The following is an 18,903-nucleotide window of genomic DNA, read 5'->3' as shown; positions in this document are numbered from 1 at the left end:
CCAAATACAAATCTCAAAAGAGACAAAGAAGGCCATTACATAATGGTAAAGGGATCAATTCAATAAGAAGAGCTAACTATCCTAAATATATATGCACCCAATACAGGAGCACCCAGATTCATAAAGTAAGTCCTTAGAGACTTAAAAAGAGACTTAGACTCCCACCACAATAATAATGGGAGACTTTACCACTCCACTGTCAACATTAGACAGATCAATGAGACAGAAAGTTAACAAGGATATCCAGGCCTTGAACTCAGCTCTGCACCAAGTGGGCCTAATAGACATCTACAGAACTCTTCACCCCAAATCAATAGAATATACATTCTTCTCAGCACCACATCACACTTATTCCAAAATTGACCACACAGTTGGAAGTAAAGCACTCCTCAGCAAATGTAAAAGAACAGAAATTATAACAAACTGTCTCTCAGACCACAGTGCAATCAAACTAGAACTCAGGATTAAGAAATTCAATCAAAACCGCTCAACTACATGGAAACTGAACAACCTGCTCCTGAATAACCACTGTGTACATAACGAAATGAAGGCAGAAATAAAGATGTTCTTTGAAACCAGTGAGAACAAAGACACAACATACCAGAATATCTGGGACACATTTAAAGCAGTGTGTAGAGGGAAATTTATAGCACTAAATCATGCCCACGAGAGAAAGCAGGAAAGATCTAAAATTGACACCCTAACATCACAATTAAAAGAACTAGAGAAGCAAGAGCAAACACATTCAAAAGCTAGTAGAAGGCAAGAAATAACTGAGATCAGAGCAGAACTGAAGGAGATAGACACAAAAAACCCTTCAAAAAATCAATGAATCCAGGAGCTGGTTTTTTTTTTTTTTTTTAAGATCAACAAAATTGATAAACTGCTAGCAAGACTAATAAAGAAGAGAGAAGAATCAAATAGATGCAATAAAAAATGATAAAGGGGATATCACCACCGACCCCACAGAAATACAAACTACTATCAGAGAATACTATAAACGCCTCTACGCAAATAAACTAGAAAACCTAGAAGAAATGGATAAATTCCTGGACACACACACTCTCCCAAGACTAAACCAGGAAGAAGTTGAATCCCTGAATAGACCAAAAACAGGCTCTGAAATTGAGGCAATAATTAATAGCCTACCAACCACAAAAAGTCCAGGACCAGACGGATTCACAGCCGAATTCTACCAGAGGTATAAGGAGGAGCTGGTACCATTCTTTCTGAAACTATTCCAATCAATAGAAAAAGAGGGAATCCTCCTTAACTCATTTTATGAGGCCAACATCATCCTGATACCAAAGCCTGGCAGAAACACAACAAAAAAAGAGAATTTTAGACCAATATCCCTGATGAACATCGATGCAAAAATCCTCAACAAAATACTGGCAAACCGAATCCAGCAGCACATCAAAAAGCTTATCCACCATGATCAAGTGAGAACTTCATCCCTGGGATGCAAGGCTGGTTCAACATATGCAAATCAATAAACATAATCCAGCATGTAAACAGAACCAAAGACAAAAACCACATGATTATCTCAATAGATGCAGAAAAGGCCTTTGACAAAATTCAACAGCCTTTCATGCTAAAAACTCCCAATAAATTCGGTATTGATGGAACGTATCTCAAAATCATAAGAGCTATTTATGACAAACCCACAGCCCATATCATACTGAATGGGCAAAAACTGGAAGCATTCCCTTTGAAAACCAGCACAAGACAGGGATGCCCTCTCTCACCACTCCTATTCAACATAGTGTTGGAAGTTCTGGCTAGTGCAATCAGGCGGGAGAAAGAAATAAAGGGTATTCAATTAGGAAAAGAGGAAGTCAAATTGTCCCTCTTTGCAGAAGACATGATTGCATATTTAGAAAACCCCATCGTCTCAGCCCAAAATCTCCTTAAGCTGATAAGCAACTTTAGCAAAGTCTCAGGATACAAAATCAATGTGCAAAAATCACATTCTTATATACCAATAACAGATAAACAGGTGTATAAGCATTCTTATACACCAATAACAGATAAACAGAGAGCCAAATCATGAGTGAACTCCCATTCACAATTGCTTCAAATAGAATAAAATACCTAGGAATCCAAATTACAAGGAATGTGAAGGACCTCTTCAAAGAGAACTACAAACCACTGCTCAATGAAAGAAAAGAGGACACAAACAAATGGAAGAACATTCCCTGCTCATGGATAGGAAGAATCAACATCGTGAAAATGGCCATACTGCCCAAGGTAATTTATAGATTCAATGCCATCCCCATTAAACTACCAATGACTTTCTTCACAGAATTGGAAAAAACAACTTTAAAATTCAAATGGAACTAAAAAAAGAGCCTGGATTGCCAAGTCAATCCTAAGCCAAAAGAACAAAGCTGGAGGAATCACGCTACCTGACTTCAAACTATACTACAAGGCCACAGTAACCAAAACAGCATGGTACTGGTACCAAAACAGATATATAGACCAATGGAACAGAACAGAGCCCTCAGAAATAATACCACACATCTACAACCATCTGATATTTGACAAACCTGACCAAAAAAAGAAATGGGAAAAGGGTTCCCTATTTAATAAATGGTTCTAGGAAAAGTGGCTAGCCATATGTAGAAAGTTGAAACTGGATCCCTTCTTTACACCTTATACAAAAATAAATTCAAGATGGATTAGAGACTTAAATGTTAGACCTAAAACCATAAAAACCCTAGAAGAAAACCTAGGCAATACCATTCAGGAGATAGGCATGGGCAAGGACTTCATGTCTAAAACACCAAAAGCAATGGCAACAAAAGCCAAAATTGACAAATGGTATCTAATTAAACTAAAGAGCTTCTGCACAGCAAAAGAAACTACCATCAGAGTAGAACAGGCAATCTACAGAATGGGAGAACATTTTTGCAATCTACTCATCTAACAAAGGGCTAATATCCAGAACCTACAAAGAAGTCAAACAAATTTACAAGAAAAAAACAAACAACCCCATCAAAAAGTGGGCAAAGGATATGAACAGACACTTCTCAAAAGAAGACATTTTTTTGAGACACATGAAAAAGTGCTCATCATCACTAGCCATCAGAGAAATGCAAATTAAAATAACAATGAGATACCATCTCACACCAGTTAGAATGGTGATCATTAAAAAGTCAGGAAACAACAGGTGCTGGAGAGGATGTGGAGAAACAAGAACACTTTTACACTGTTGGTGGGACTGTAAACTAGTTCAACCATTGTGGAAGACAGTGTGGTGATTCCTCAAGGATCTAGAACTAGAAATACCATTTGACCCAGCCATCCCATTACTGGGCATATACCCAAAGGATTATAAATCATGCTGCCATAAAGACACATGCACACATATGTTTATTACAGCACTGTTCACAATAGCAAAGACTTGGCACACCTAAATGTCCATCAGTGACAGACTGGATTAAGAAAATGTGGCACATATACCCATGGAGTACTATGCAGCCATAAAAAGGATGAGTTCATGTCCTTTGTAGGTACATCGCTGAAGCTGGAAACCATCATTCTCAGCAAACTGTCGCAAGAACAGAAAACCAAACACCTCATGTTCTCACTCATAGGTGGGAACTGAACAATGAGAACACTTGGACACAGGAAGGGGAACATCACACACCGGGGCTTGTTGTGGGGTGGGGGGAGGGGGGAAGGATAGCATTAGGAGATATACCTAATGTAAATGACCAGTTAATGGGTGCAGCACACCAACATGGCACATGTATACATATGTAACAAAACTGCACATTGTGCACATATACCCTAGAACTTAAAGTATAATAAGAAATAAATAAAAAAATAAAAATAAGACAAAAGAAGAAGAGTTGGTTCATGAGCTGCTCTGCCATTTCGATGTAACAAGATACTTTCTGGAGGAATACAAAATAATAGAAATAACTAGCACTTGACTGGTAGTTCATTGTAAACCAAGCACTCCCATCTGAATGATCTCACTTAATCCTGGCAGCAGCCCTGCCAGGTACTAGGTACTAAGATATCAGTCTTAGACACGTGAAGTCTGAAGTTCAAAGAAGTTGGCAGCTTGTACTGGGCAAGTCCTGAGCTTGAATCCATTTATTCATATTCCAAATCCTGTAATAAAATTGTATTAGCACCACTGAAAAAAAATTTATTGGCATTTGACACATTTTTATTCTAGAAAGCCCTGCAAAATCTCTACTATTTGCAAAGTACCTTGTCGTCGTCTTCTCCTTCTCCTTCTTCTTTTAAAAAAAAGGGGCAACATGGCCGAGCGCAGTGGCTCAAGCCTGTAATCCCAGCACTTTGGGAGGCTGAGACGGGCGGATCACAAGGTCAGGAGATCGAGACCATCCTGGCTAACCCGGTGAAACCCTGTCTCTACTAAAAAATATAAAAAACTAGCCGGGCGTGGTGGCAGGCACCTGTAGTCCCAGCTACTCGGGAGGCTGAGGCAGGAGAATGGCGTGAACCTGGGAGGCGGAGCTTGCAGTGAGCTGAGATCCGGCCACTGCACTCCAGCCTGGGCGACAGAGCGAGACTCCGCCTCAAAAAAAGGGGGGCAACAGTGTATATTGACATTTTTAGTTTTAAGCCTGCTTGAAACTGGTCTTTAATGTCTATATAAATTTAATACAAGCTTCCTGATGACATCACCCTCCTGCTGTGGCCTTTGGGAGATAGTGGAGAGTCTCACATCAAATGCATTTTTAGTCTGTGGTTGACAAGCATGTTGAAGCTTTTGCATGCATCACCTCGGTTATCCTTCAAGGACCTTGAAAGATACAAGTCATATAATAATTTCCATTTGACAGATAAAGAAAGTGGTACATAGAGAGGTTGAATTACTTACTAGTGAATGGTGGAGCCAAGATTCCAATCCAGTTCAGCTGACACCAGAGCCTGCCTCAGGAGGATTGCTTGAGCCTAGGAGTTTGAGACCAGCCTGAGCAACATAGTGAGACCCTGTCTGTACAAAAAAATAAAAATTATCTGCGGTGGGTGGCACGAATCTGTGGTCTCAGCTACTCAGGAGGTGGAGGTAGGAGGATTGACCATTGAGTGTTCTGAAACTGGTAGACCAGAAGGCTTCTGGGGCCCCTCTAGTGTCTATGTACACTAGAAAATGCTCAAAGATGATTGTCATCCCCATATATTCAGCTCCTACTGTAAATCTCACAACATCTACTAGAGGCATGATGATAACTTAGCCCAGGCAATAGTCATTGCTTCTAGGATGTTATTCTCTAGTCTTATACTCTAGCATGCCCCATCCACACAAATGCAACTTTTTAAAACCAATACCTCACAGCTGGGTGTGGTGGCTCACACCTGTAATCCTAGCTGCTTGGAAGGCTGAGGCGGGAGGATCACTGGAGCCCAGGAGTTTGAGACTAGCCTGGACAACATAGTGAGACCATGTCTCAAAAACTAAAATCAAATCAAGTATGTCTAGAAAATTCTCTGTGTGCTCACTCAACAGAATACAAAGGCCCAATTTCCCATCTTAGTTTTTAGCTCAAATGTTCTATGTCTTCTAACCTTGCTCTAAGCACATTGAATCCACTTTCAGAATTTCTTTGATGCCAGAGTTGCTCTGAATTGCCAAGTGACCTCAGTGGTAAAGGTTTGACAGCAACATTATTTGCTTTAAATTGTCAGCAGGAAATACTTTATCACCAGTTACTCCAATATTTCAAATTGATCTTCAATTTGCTTAAGAAAGTTTGCCTCGTCTGGGCACGGTGGCTCATTCCCATAATCCCAGCACTTTGGGAGGCTGAGGCAGGAGGATTGCTTGAGCCTAGGAGTTTGAGACCAGCCTGAGCAACATAGTGAGACCCTGTCTGTACAAAAAAATAAAAATTATTTGCGGTGGGTGGCACGAATCTGTGGTCTCAGCTACTCAGGAGGTGGAGGCAGGAGGATCACTTGAGCCTAGGAGGTTGAGGTTGCAGTGAGCTGTGATTGCACCACTGCACTCCAGCCTGGGTGACAGAGCAAAATCCTGCCTCAAACAGAAAAGAAAAAAAAGTGTGCATGAGTAGTTTAAACGTTCATAGGAAATGGAGTGGTGTGGGGGATGAAGTGTGTTTCTTCCTCTATTTTCCAATTCCTTCACCTCTTATCCATCAAAGTAAGGATATGATATGATTTGGCTCTGCATCCCCACCCAAATCTCATCTTGTAACTCCCATCATTCCCACGTGTTGTAGGAGGGACCTGGTGGAAGATGACTGAGTCATGGGGGCAGGTCTTTCCATACTGTTCTGGTGATAGTGAACAGGTCTCACAAGATCTGATGGTTTTAAAAATGGGAGTTTCTTTGCACAAGCTCTCTTTTTGCCTGCTGCCATCCACGTAAGATGTGACTTGCTCCTCCTTGCCCTTCTGCCATGATGGTGAGGCTTCCCCAGCCACACAGAGTCTTTCCTTTGTAAATTGCCCATTCTCTGCTATGTCTTTATTAGCAGCGTGAAAACGGACAAATACAGGATGTAATTTTCAGACTATTTTAAAGATAACAGCATCTCAGTCATAGAGCTCTTTTAAAATTAACTGTGAATACAAATAATTTTTCAGATGCTACAGACATATTAGTATGTTTGTGGAGAAGTTTGTTGTCATTGTCTAAGGCCCAGGTATAAGCGGGGCTTTGTTGAGATTAAGTCAGCTGATGAAGGCTCTTATTTTTACTTCCATCTTTTTTCACAAGAATGACACTTAGGGACAGTTTCCTTCTTAGGATGCTACGCTGAGAGCGTCTCCCAGGAGGGGAGCAAATGTTGTCCCTAGCTGATTCTGTATGGAAGTTCTTGACTTGGTCTGCTTGTGTTCCATTCTGCTACCCAAAGTCAAACCTAAAAATACAAATCTGAAATTATAGCCAGCACCAGGATATAAAAAAAAAAAACCAAGAACCAATAAAACCATTTCCACTTCTTTGCTAGAAGAGAAAGTCATCCCCAAAGAGAGGATATGGATGCTTAGGTTTCAAAGAAAGGCCAAGAAAGGGTAACCCAGCACAGCAGGGGGAAGGTTTTTTTTTGGGTGGGGGGGTCGGGGGGGGTGGAGTGCTGACTTCTCACACTTCTAAGAGGTTGCTAAGCAGGGCATCTTATGAAATGCCCGGCAATGGAAATCAGCCAAGTGTTCCCAGGGAGGGGGCCCTCTCCCTGTCCCGGACTCCCCTGGGAAAATAGATCTTAACAAAGCTCTTGATTATTTTGCCATGTCCATGATGTAGCATTTTTCCTGGAGTTGGAAAACAGCTGAGAACATTGAGCAAGTCCTTTTTGCTCCCAGATAATTCCTTTAGTTTGGTTACCACTTTTTTGAAACTAGGGACTGGCTCCAGCCTGTTCCTTACACGGATGGCACCTCTAATTTGGTTTCAGTTTGATTCATGCCAGGATCTAACTCACTATGGAGCTCAACTAAGAATTTTACAAACACTTTTTGATGCTAAGGATATGTGTCTCACAACCTAGACATCTGGACATAATGTCAAACAAATATTACCCAACACAAAAACCAGTTGGATCTGTTTGTGGTTACTTCAGCCCTGAGCAGTTCCTTCTTTAAAGGTTCTGACCTGATAAAGTAGTTTTGGGCCCCATCAGGCTGCTGACTAGGTGAGATAAAGCGATCCCTGAACCATTTGCTCTTTTTTTTTCAGACCTACACTCTGAAGCTGGATGGCCCAGCCCCTCCCCAGCACAAAAACTTTGCGTGATCCTGTCTGTTGAGATGCTTTTCTGTGGGCCAGATTCTCCACAAAAGCAATGCGGGATTCGGATATGACGCTCGTTTGCTTGGAGATCCAGGTGGTATTTGGAAGCAGCTTGCACAATCGCATCCCTATAGGAACTTACCTCCCATGTGCTTTTGGGAAAGTTTCCCACTCAACTTCATCCACCCTGAATATAAGATAGAGGTCACAGTGGTTGATTCACCAGCATTTTCTAACCAAAGTTTCTTTACATGGTTTTTATATTACCCACAATCCTATTACGTCAATTACACTCACTATGCATACAAAGAATCATTAAACCTTTTTCATGCAAGATCTCATTTCCTTCTCATAACTGCCCTGTGAGCTGGGTATCACTGTTATTTTAGTGGGAATGGGTAGGGAAACTGAGGAAGAGTATGGTGTGTTAGCTTCCTCAAGAGCACACAGTTTATAAATAACAGAGCCACCACTAACCCAGGTCTGTCTGATCCCCAAATTCATGTTCTTAATTATGGCCCTAGGGTGCCTGTCAAGTCAGGGTTAATGATAGAGAAAACAAACCCAAGTTTTATATAACTGATATGAGTCATGTGACATGAGAGGCTCACATGAATAGTTCTTATTCATCCCGAGATCCCTCTCTTGGGGTCATCTTTCTCCCTTTCCCAGGATGCTGGAGGGCACAGGACTCCAGCTGGAGGAGGTAACAGAGTGAAGGTGTAGCTTAAAGATGCAGAGCAGTGAGAAGGGAAGGGGAATGTAGAGGGTAGAAGGGTGATTCTTGGGGAAATTCAGGGAGTGAAGGCCTCTGAACTGCATAAAAAGGGTCAAAGACCATCAGCTGAGGGATCATCTTGGAGCAAAGCTGTTGGTGCTGCCAATATGACCAGTGCTTTGACTGTGAGTTCCAGGATGTCCAGCCACCAGCACCCAGACACCTGAGGGGGTTGTGATAGCAGAGTGGCCTGGTGGGCTTCATGGAGGGGGTTTCTCCGTCCTATATTGCCCTGGCCTTAGCAGTCTCGGAGAGGTTTATGCTTTTTGAGGGTAGATTAGACTCCCTAGCTCTGTTTCCACCCCTACCCTTCCAACAGAAACTCACAGAAACCTCTCCCACCCTTTCTGCTTTGACCACACAGCAAAGGACTCCCCAGAAACAGCCCGAGCTTGTTGCCAGTGAGGCTGAAGAGCAGAGCGCAGCAGGGTCTCAGATTACCCAGACTTCTTTCCCTCTCATCCTCATTCTGCCGGACATTTTTAGTGGCTTATAAGTTTTAGCATAAATAGTTAAAACTAGGTTAGCCTTGTCAGAGATGAACAGATGCAGCGTGAGCTATCATTCAGCCTTGGAGGGCATGTGGGTTTTGTGTTTCTTGCTGATTCATAAACGTTGGTGATGCACAGGCCCCCATTCCAAGGGTCACATTCCTGTATCTGTTGCACAGGACTGTGAATTTTATCCCCTTTAACCAAGCAGCTACCTGGACCCGAGGCAAGCTGCCACTGCCAGTGTGCCCTGGGGCAGCTGTGAGCTGTAAACCCATGGGTCTGGGTTAATGTTTGCTGATGTTTTTACCTTACCTGATAGGTGGATGGAATTTGCCTAATGATTGTGTTTCCTTGAAAAGTTAATCAATGTCTAAGTGAGCCAGTCACAGACCACCTCAGAAGTACAGTGAGGTTGGACTCCCAGCACTTTCCCCCCAAGGTCATGTCCCTGGGGTCAGAGTGACAGGAAAGTTGCAGTGAGCAACAGATATGACCAGAGGGACCTGGGGGCTCTCTTAGTGGTGGGCTGCTGCACTCCTTGTGCAAAGCTCTGGAGTCCAGATGTAAGGGGCACACCCACAAGGCATAATGTGGCCTGGTCCACCAGCACTCCCAGCCATAGCCCTGCTTTCTTCGGGGCCCGTTATCACTTTAAATAGGGGACCTCTGTGCCCACGTCATCAGGCCTTTTCATCCTGGGGTTGTCAGCCAAAAGGGACCCCTTCCTTCCTGCAAACACATCTCAAGCATGTATGCTGTGCCGGATCTTTACGATACTGAGAGGAAGAAAGCGGATGAGATCCAGCCCTCAAGCTGATAATAGTTGCGAGAAGAGAGGCGAAAAGGCAGTTGCAATCCAGGGCACTTCAGGGAGCTTCAGCAGGGATCTGGGGGCTGTGGAGAGCAAAGGTGCAGCCCCGAACACAACCTTGGGGATCGGGGAGGCCACTCAGAGGAGAATGATGAAGTCTGAGCAGAACCTGGAAGGCAGATAAGGAGTTACCAGCTTGGTGAGTGTGGTAATCTCCAAAACATCTGCATCCTAATCACTGGAACCTATCAATGTCACCATATGCGGCATACAGAACATTGCAGATGTGACTGAATTAAGGATTTTGAGGTAAGAGTTTGTCCTGGATTATCTGGGCAGCCCTGCATGTATCACCGGGGTCCTTAGAAGAGGGAGGCAGAGGAAGATTTGACCACAGAGGTAGAGAAGGCCTTGTGACCTCACTGCCCCAACACTGTGTCAAGCTAACTCCCCACCACTGTGTAGTTTCCCCAGGCTGAGGTCCCTCTCCACTCCTCCCCACCTCTCCCAAACCTTCACACTCTTCAAGGGCTCCCTTTTCATTAAGAATCCCCCAACTCCCACTGGGCAGAAGCTTATTGAATTGACAACCAGCACAATGCCTAGTCTGAATAATTCCTTTTAAAAAACATATAAATTGGCCAGGTGCAGTGGCTCACACCTGTAATTCTAGCACTTTGGGAAGCCGAGGCAGATGGATAGCTTAAGGCCAGGAGTTCAAGATCAGCTGGCCAACGTGGTGAAACCCCATCTCTACTAAAAATACAAAAAAATTAGCCAGGTGTGGTGGCATACACCTGTAATCTCAGCTACTTGGGAGGCTGAGACATGAGAATTGCTTGAATCCGAGAGGAAGAGGTTGCAGTGAACCGAGACTGTACTACTGCACTCCAGTCTGGGCAACAGAGTGAGACTCTGTCTCAAAAAAAAAAAAACAACTAACTAATTGCTATTCTTTCACATTCATACTTCCTGTTCCTGTGCAAGATATGGGAGGTGTGGTGAACATTTGTGATTGATTTTGGCTGCCCTGCATCTGAACCCCTTCCTATGTTTGTGAAATTCTGTGCCTCATGCATGGGTGCCCACCTCCCCCTAAAAACCAGAAACTTCCAGATACTCTATTTCCAGCTTCCCTTGCAGCTAGGATGTGGGCATGTGGCTCAGGACTCTGGTCCCAGACTTAGAGTTGACAACTAATGATTAAAAAGACAGGGATTGTAGAGAATCTGCTCAAGTTTCAGTGGCAGCCAGGGCAGAGGCTGCGGCTGTGGTGTGCAGAGTACAGTGCCAGGGTGTGGGTGGTGCAAACCCTGGAGTCCTGGATCTTGCTGTGATGACAATGGAGTTATTCCTTATTCCTGTACTTATTCCTGCAGTGTTACCCAGTGGTGCTTCCTGCTGTACAGCCTCTCATAGTTTCTGCCTTTTTCTGAGCTTAGTTCCTCAACCTTTCAGTTACATATTTACTACTAAATTTCTTTTCATTTCAAGTCAGGTAAAGTTGCTTGCAACTGAGTACTCTATGACAAGTAGATTTCAACTATAGAAGTATGGAAGATACTAAAAAATTGAATATTTAGGATTCAAAGTAAGGCTCAGAATCTGAGCCTTTGAGGCCAGCGGCTGTTCTGCATAGCTTTTGTAGGCCAGCAGAGAGGCTGGCCTGTAGTGAATGCTTGGTAAATGCTTGTTGATTGATTGAGACATGAATGAAGGTGATTTGCTTTTCATGAGCATGAATGAGCATGATCCTCATGGGCCAATCATTTGCACTTCTTCCCATGCTTGTGTTATGTGCATTTCCCAGATCCAGCAAGAGACCCTTCATTTTTGGTTGTTAGAGCGTTGTCCGAGGGCTATTTCAGCCTTTCCTGATTTCCTTTTGGACTTTGACTTATGAGAAAATTGTATCCAGATGATTTAAGTTTTCTCCAGGCCACATTCAAATACCTACTCTTCTTTTAAACTGAGTGATCCCAGGCCCCAGTCAGACCCTGCAAGAGGCTCAAAAATCCAGGAGTCCAGAGAAGCAAGGTCAGCTCATTTCCAGCAAGTTCCTTGGTTAGGCACCTCCCCCTCACCTTGAGTAAGTGAGAGAGGCCATCCCAGTCACTGACTCCCACATCATTCTGCTGGAAACTGGGAGGACTTGAGGGACAGCTGTAGACAGAAGCCATACATGATACCTCCAAGCAGGCCCACAGGGCATTGCCAAACAGGCTGTTTGTTGAGTAAGACCTGGCCATGACCTTTGCCATGGGATAGCCTCTCCCCGTGACATTTATGAGGACCAGAGTCCTTGTGGGAGTTTACCAGCCACAAGGACGTATACCAAGTGGACGTATACCAAAGAAGTATACCAAGGACAGCTGATATAACTAATGCTAGAGAACAATAGCCAAAACTGCCCACAGAAGTTCTGTCTGGCCATGTCATTATGAAAGGCCCTCAAGGTTGACTTCATTCGCTTACTAGTGTAGGCTCTTTCTCAGAAAACTCATCTGTGCTGATGTCTGCCTTTCCTGAGTCATGCCAAGGGTGTCCCTGCCTAGCCGAGAATCTATGAACAGTGAACATGAATGAAACAGCTTCTTCTGCCTCCAGAAACCACTGGAGGAGCCATGTGGCTGGGTGATAACTAAAGTGTCTGTCTCCTCTTCTCTTTACTTTTGTTGATACAGCCTGGACCCACGCCTTCATCAATCTACTGTCAGGAATAGATTGCGCACTTTCTGTGTCCCAGTGGGTGGCCCCCCAAAATAGAGCAGACAATGCCTGGCCTGCAAGGGTACTGGTTTAGTTCAACAAATATCCATAGAATGCCCACTTAGGCAAAATGGCATAGGGTACATTGCCAAAATCAGGGTTGACTCAGCCTGGAGCCATGAAGTGGGTCCAACAGGTCTCTGAACTGAGGCGGGAGGCCCCAGGACCCCAAGGTATGCTGCAAGGCCCTTGATGACAGCATCTTGTGCCTAACACCTGACCACATCTGAGCCACTAGAGACAGTACCTGATAAGGATGCAGATGCCTGGGCCCTGCCTTCCAAAGTTCTTGTTCAGTAGGTCTGGGGAAGGCCAGCAATCTTCATTTTAACAAGCACCACTGATGGTTCTGATGCAGGTGGTCCAAGGACCACACCTGGAGAAACTTCCGCCTCTAGGGGCAGCTAGGGTAAAAATTTCACCCAAACCTCCTAAGGTCACAATATATTCCCCCCAACAAAGGAAGCAGTAACTTTTGGCCACAGCCCCTAGAGATGGGATTCGCCTGGGGTTTCTACACTGTCTTCTGTCCAAAGACAAAGTGTGCCTTACCCCACAACTGCTTTGTGGTTAAAAGCTTCTATTGAGGGATGGTTTATTTACTTCTAGCCCTGTGAAGCAATATAGTGGAGTTTTTGTTCCCTTTGAATCCCAGAGTGGAGGACTCTGCTTAAGTACTACCCACCTGGGTCTGGTAAAAGCTACCCCAAACCAATGGTCCTGAACAAGTAATATGGTTTGACTGTTCCCCTCCCTACCTCCAAATCTCATCATGAATTGTAGTTCCTATAATCCCCACGTGTTGCAAGAGGGACTTGGTGGGAGGTAATTGAATCATAGGGGTGGTTACCCTCATGTTGTTCTCATGATAGTGAGTGAGTTCTCACAAGATCTGACGGTTTTATAAGGGCTTTTCCCCCTTTTGCTTGGCACTTCTTGCTGTCACCATGTAAAGAAGGACATGTTTTCTTCCCCTTGTGCCATGATTGTAAGTTTCCTGAGGCCTCCCAAGCCATGCAGAACTGAGAGTCAATTAAACCTCTTTCCTTTAGAAATTACCCAGTCTCAGATGTCTCTTTATTAGCAGTGTGAGAATGGGTTAACACAATGAGATAGAACTTAAATCCCCTGCAGGCTTATCAGAGGAGGCTCCATGGAAGACCATGGACCTTGAACAATGTGCAGGTAAGCCTAGACAAAATGCAATGGATCAGGGATTTCAGGCAGGGAAACCAGTGGGAAGGAAGGGGGGCAGGTGGAAGTGGCCCTCAGTTCCTGTGTGGGCTCTGGCAACAGGAAGCACACAGAAGTCTTCCCTGCTGGTAGGGAGAGAAAGGAGCAGTAGAAGGGGTCCTGAGCTGGAAGGACCAGCAGCCACTGCAGACTGCTGATGGAGGCAGTGCCAGGGAGAAAAAGGGCAGTGCCTAATGGTGTCCAGGCCTTGGCATGCAGGATGCAGTCCAGGCACTGGTACCTGGGAGAGTTAAAACTGGGAGAAGGGGAGACAGCAGGGGGTTCTCACAAGGAATTTGGAGCAGAGGCCCAGGCAGGGGGCCATCAAGGTGGAGAGGACTGAACCTGGAAATGGAAGCTTTCCAAGTCACACATTGAAGAGTATCAGCAAGATCTTAAGCCCTGGAACAGTGATGGATGGCATCAGGACAAACTGAGGTCAGTGAGTGTGTTAGCAGCAGAATACCCAGCTCCAAATGGCACAAACTCCATCTGGGATGGAGAATCTAGCAGAAGACCTAGGAAGAATTTGAAGAGGACTCAGAGGTGAATTAGGGATGCTTGTAGCTTTTGTGTGGGCAGTGCATTACCGGGGTGTAGTAGTCCCCATTGAAGGCCCAAGATTCTGCCTCTAAGGCTGTAACTCTGCTGAATCCAGCTCCTGAGAGGCTATCCAGAGCAGGCAGGAGGTCAGCCGTCAGTCTGTGGGCCTGGTTTTAGAGTCAAAGTGAATTTCCAGTGGGGAAGACCAAAGCTAAAGTCCATCCCCCAGAGGATGAGAGAAAAGAAGCCTGCAGCTCAGGCAGCTCAGGGAGTCTGTGGCAGCAAATGAACTCTGGACCTTGAAGTGGGGAGAGCGAGTCCTATTACCTCACCACAGTGCTCAGATCAGCTCAGAAACCAGGTGGGCACACAGCTGTGACAGGTGGGAGATGATTCCATTGGTACCTGGGATACCAGATTCATGCTGGGAAGTAGGATGGATGTGGCGGTTTGCAAAAGGCTTTGTCTTCTAAATTGAGGACACTGGATCACACCCCAAGAGAAAGGGGAGCTCCAATGGAAAAGCCATCTGCACCATGATGCTGCCTGTTACTTGACTGAGCGTTCCTGCTGCCCAGAAGCTCCTGTTGTCCTCCCAACTGATGGATGCTCTTGGACAGTGATGCCAGCTGGAATTAAGATTGGGTTTCCAAGGCCACTGTGACCAGCATGATTAATGTGAGTATCAGCAGGTCTTCTCCTCCCTATAGGCCCTGTCAACATGGTTGTCCCCATAGCCCTGAGCCCAGCTTTTCCTGGTTTTCTGCCTCCTTTAGCAATCCCTACTGCTAGGGCTCCAATATGCCTCAGCCAGAAAGCTGTCATCTCTTTCCTGGGAACATTCCTTAAGAAAGAACCATCATGGGGTTGGATGGAACTAAACTTGCAAAGAAGGTGATGTGTAGCCAGGTTGGAGTGTGGAGTGTGGGGTCAAAGATGATGGCATTCTGTGTGGGGATGCAGTGGTAGGAATGGAAGTGAGGAGGAAGAAATGAATTCAGGGGGCAGCGTGACAGAAAACACAGACTTTGGTGACTACGTGTGAGCAGCTGTAAACTGATAAGAAGAAAAGATGTCTCCAGCATGTTTGGGTTAGTGTCATCAACCCATGGGTCCTGCCCACAGCAAGACTTGGCCCAGCCACAACCCCCTGTCTAGCAATGTGGAGATAGATGCCTTCAACAGAAAGGGCTGGAAATCCCACGTGACAGCTGAGCTCTGTTCTGCCTTTGACAGAGTCTGATGCGACATGGAACATCTCAGGGAAGTGCCTTGCTGGCTTCGCCCACCTGGAGCCTCAGGTGAAGTCTCAGGTGGGAGATGTTGATTTGAGAGGCCTGGGTATAAAAGTAATCCCAAGAAATCACACGATAGAATAATTTCTCTGAGGCACAAAGAGGGAGAAAAACAAGAACAGAGCCCCTTAGCAGGGCACTCAAAATAAGAAGAATTAGGAAAAGAAAAGGGAACCTGTGGTGACACAAAACTGGGGGAGTCTGTTATCACAAGGTAGACGGCTACCTCCAGTTGGACAAATTTCCATGGACCACCATGCAATTTCTGGAGATGCCACCTTTGATCCCCTCTTCTCCCTTTGCTCCTCCCCCATCTCCACACCCAAAGTGCACATTTTTCAGATGTCTATCTGCCCCTAAATCAACTTGACTTCTGTTGTTCCTTGGCAGATTTGAGGACCAGCCTTCATTGGAGTTGGGGTGGAAGCTACACACTTGTATCAAAGGTTGTAATCCCAAGTCTGGTCCTGTTTTCTGCGAACAATATAATTGTAAACACATTGAATGTGCCTGAATGGGATTCACATAACCTATTCAAAGGTTAATATCACAAGACTGATAGTGAGCTGGAAGCTCTGAAATGTATTTGTGCTCAGGGAAGATATTTGCTAATGTTTGGCTTTTATTTCCCCTGGAACTTGTACACGTCAGTGAGGCCTGGAGATAATGAATAACAGCATGGACAATAAATTTTAAAACAAACAAAATAAAAACTCAAAGAACATTAATGTAGACCAGTGCTAGGATATGATGTGTGTTACAAGAGAGCAATGATTACTCCTTGGTGAGCAGATTCTATTATCTGCTTCTTAGGAGCAGTAGGTGGCTGCCTCTTGATTGTATTAGTCCTGGAGTTATAAAAACCTCAATCCTTTGCGTTGCAAGAGTGACACATGGGGCGAGTAGGCAGGTAAGAGAAGGAGCAATTGGAGGAAGAGTAATGGGATCTGTGGCAGGGACTGTTGGCTTTCCACTAAAACCCATTCTCTCCTTTTTGCCGGGCAAGAGCTAGGCAGTATTTACCAGCCCCTCTTGCATTTGGGGTGGCCACAAACTGAATTCTGGCCAGTGGAGTGAGGGGCTTCTGAGACAGCAGGCTGCCCCTTCCACACTCCTGTTCCCCTTGCAGTAGCTCAAAGTCCCTGGATGTTGATGGAATCATAGCTGGAAAAAGCCTGGGTCCCTGAGTCACCACACAGCACAGAGCCAGCTGCTGCCCTGGAGCCTCTACGCAAGAAGGTGGTCTAGAAATACACTTCCATATTTCAGCCAGCATGCCTTGGGATCCTTTTTTAATGGTGGTTCAGCCTACCCTAACTAAAGCAGGGCCCACTCAGCACGCCCCACTCAGCGATTCTGGAATGGGAGCAGGGTCCACCGAAACTCCGCTTTTCAGAGAGCTCACCCCCTAGGGGAGAAAAGGTGAGGACACCGGAGCTGCCAGTCAAGACCCAGGATGCCAAAATTAGGGCCCCTAAACACAGCAGGGAGGGTGAGTTATCCTCTTGTGAGGTGGGAGGAAGGTCCCCGTGAGCAGGGCTCTTCTTGAGCCACACCTGGGTCATGAGGAGGAGAGATGCTGAGTGTGACATGTCATTCAAAATGGTGTCTGGAAACTTGAGTTTGTTTCTTCAGTGGAGGGCAGCACAGGTTAATCAGACAAACCAGCCATCAACAGGCTTCCTTTGAGGAGCTTGGTAAGAATGGAAAACCCGGGGCTGACGGGCTTACAGCGCTTACAGAGCAGCACAGTATCAGGGGCCCAAGGCACCAGGAGCTCCTCTGGAAAGTGGCAGGAACTGCTGGGGCAAAGCTGAGGTGACGGTACCCCTGGTGATGGGACGGCAGAGACCCTCCATGGTATAGGGAGTGGCGAGACCCCAAGGGACAGTGTGCAAGGACTCTGATGGCAGCAACAGACTCCTCTAGGAGCTGACGAGAAAGGCCTGGAAACCCAAGACTCGCCCCTGAGGTTCAACTCCTACCCTGATCATCTCCTCCAAGATTCTGTGACCTGGGGAAGTCAATAGTACATTTCAACACATGTGAAGTCAGCATGTGAATGACATTCCAATGCTGCTCGTGGGGTCACCCCTGCAAAGATGAACTCAGTGGAAAGACCTTGCCAAACCGGAAGGAAAACAAGATACTTTTCTCCAAAATACTCGTTCAATAAATATTTACTTAGGCTTTACAAAGACAAATAAGACTTGCCCCGCCTGTTAGAGGTATGCATGTCGAGAAAAGGAAGGGGCGATTCAGTAAGAAAAACGCATTCAGGGAAGAGAAAGAAGGAAAACATATAAAAATTCAGGTCATATTAGAATAATGTGTATTACAATGAGTTTGACTATATTTCAGAAATTTCCCAAAATATTCCTTTCAAATTTGATTGACATTCTAAACTATTTAGCTTGATATAAATGAGATCTTTGTGCACCCTCAGCAGGAACTGCATCTTAGCTGGTTTTAAATCTCAACAATCACTTTCCTGCCTTGGAAAAGGTATGAACTGGCCACTTATGTAGAATCCAGGTGGGTTTGAGAGCAGCTTCAGCTGAATGGAGAATGACAGGGAGGCTGAGGAACGGAGGGAGGGGACCCTGGGCTGTCACACCCCGAGGACTTAGGAAGGCTCTTGCTCTTGCTGGAAGGGTTGCAAATCCCTAAACCAAGTAATCCCGTTAAAACATGAAACATCCAGAGTAAAATTAAGTTTAAAATACTATTTGCAAAGTCAAACATGGTCTTACCATAGGATCCAGGCATCACACTCTTTGGTATTTACCGAAATGTGTTGGAAACTTCCATATAAAAACCTGCACACAGGCCGGGCACGGTGGCTCACACGTGTAATCCCAGCACTTTGGGAGGCTGAGGTGGGCTGATCACCTGAGGTCGGGAGTTCGAGACCAGCCTGACCAACATGGAGAAACCCTATCTCTGCTAAAAATACAAAATTAACTGGGCGTGGTGGCACATGCCTGTAATACCAGCTACTTGGGAGGCTGAAGCAGGAGAATCACTTGAACCCAGGAGACAGAGGTTGCAGTGAGCTGAGATTGTGCCATTGCACTCCAGCCTGGGCAACAAGAGTGAAACTCTGTCTCATAAAATAAATAAATAAATAAATAAATAAATAAAAATAAACCTGCACACAGGCCAGGCAGGGTGGCTTACCCTGTAATCCCAGCACTTTGGGAGGTCGAGGCGGGTGGGGTGGATCACGAGGTCGA

At 45.2% G+C, this 18,903-nt stretch overlaps 1 long non-coding RNA gene across 1 annotated transcript; it reads left to right on the top strand.

The window, feature by feature from the left end:
• Positions 1-9,430: 9,430 nt before the first annotated feature.
• Positions 9,431-15,697, top strand: LOC126960916 (uncharacterized). Its single transcript, XR_007728146.1, has 3 exons — positions 9,431-10,136; positions 14,852-15,050; positions 15,609-15,697. It is a non-coding gene; the product is annotated as an uncharacterized LOC126960916 (long non-coding RNA).
• The last annotated feature ends 3,206 nt before the right edge of the window (positions 15,698-18,903 follow it).

Source organism: Macaca thibetana, chromosome 8 (assembly GCF_024542745.1).
Source record: "Macaca thibetana thibetana isolate TM-01 chromosome 8, ASM2454274v1, whole genome shotgun sequence".
NCBI classification, from domain to species: Eukaryota; Metazoa; Chordata; class Mammalia; order Primates; family Cercopithecidae; genus Macaca; species Macaca thibetana.
This window is presented reverse-complemented; position numbering and strand designations above follow the sequence as displayed.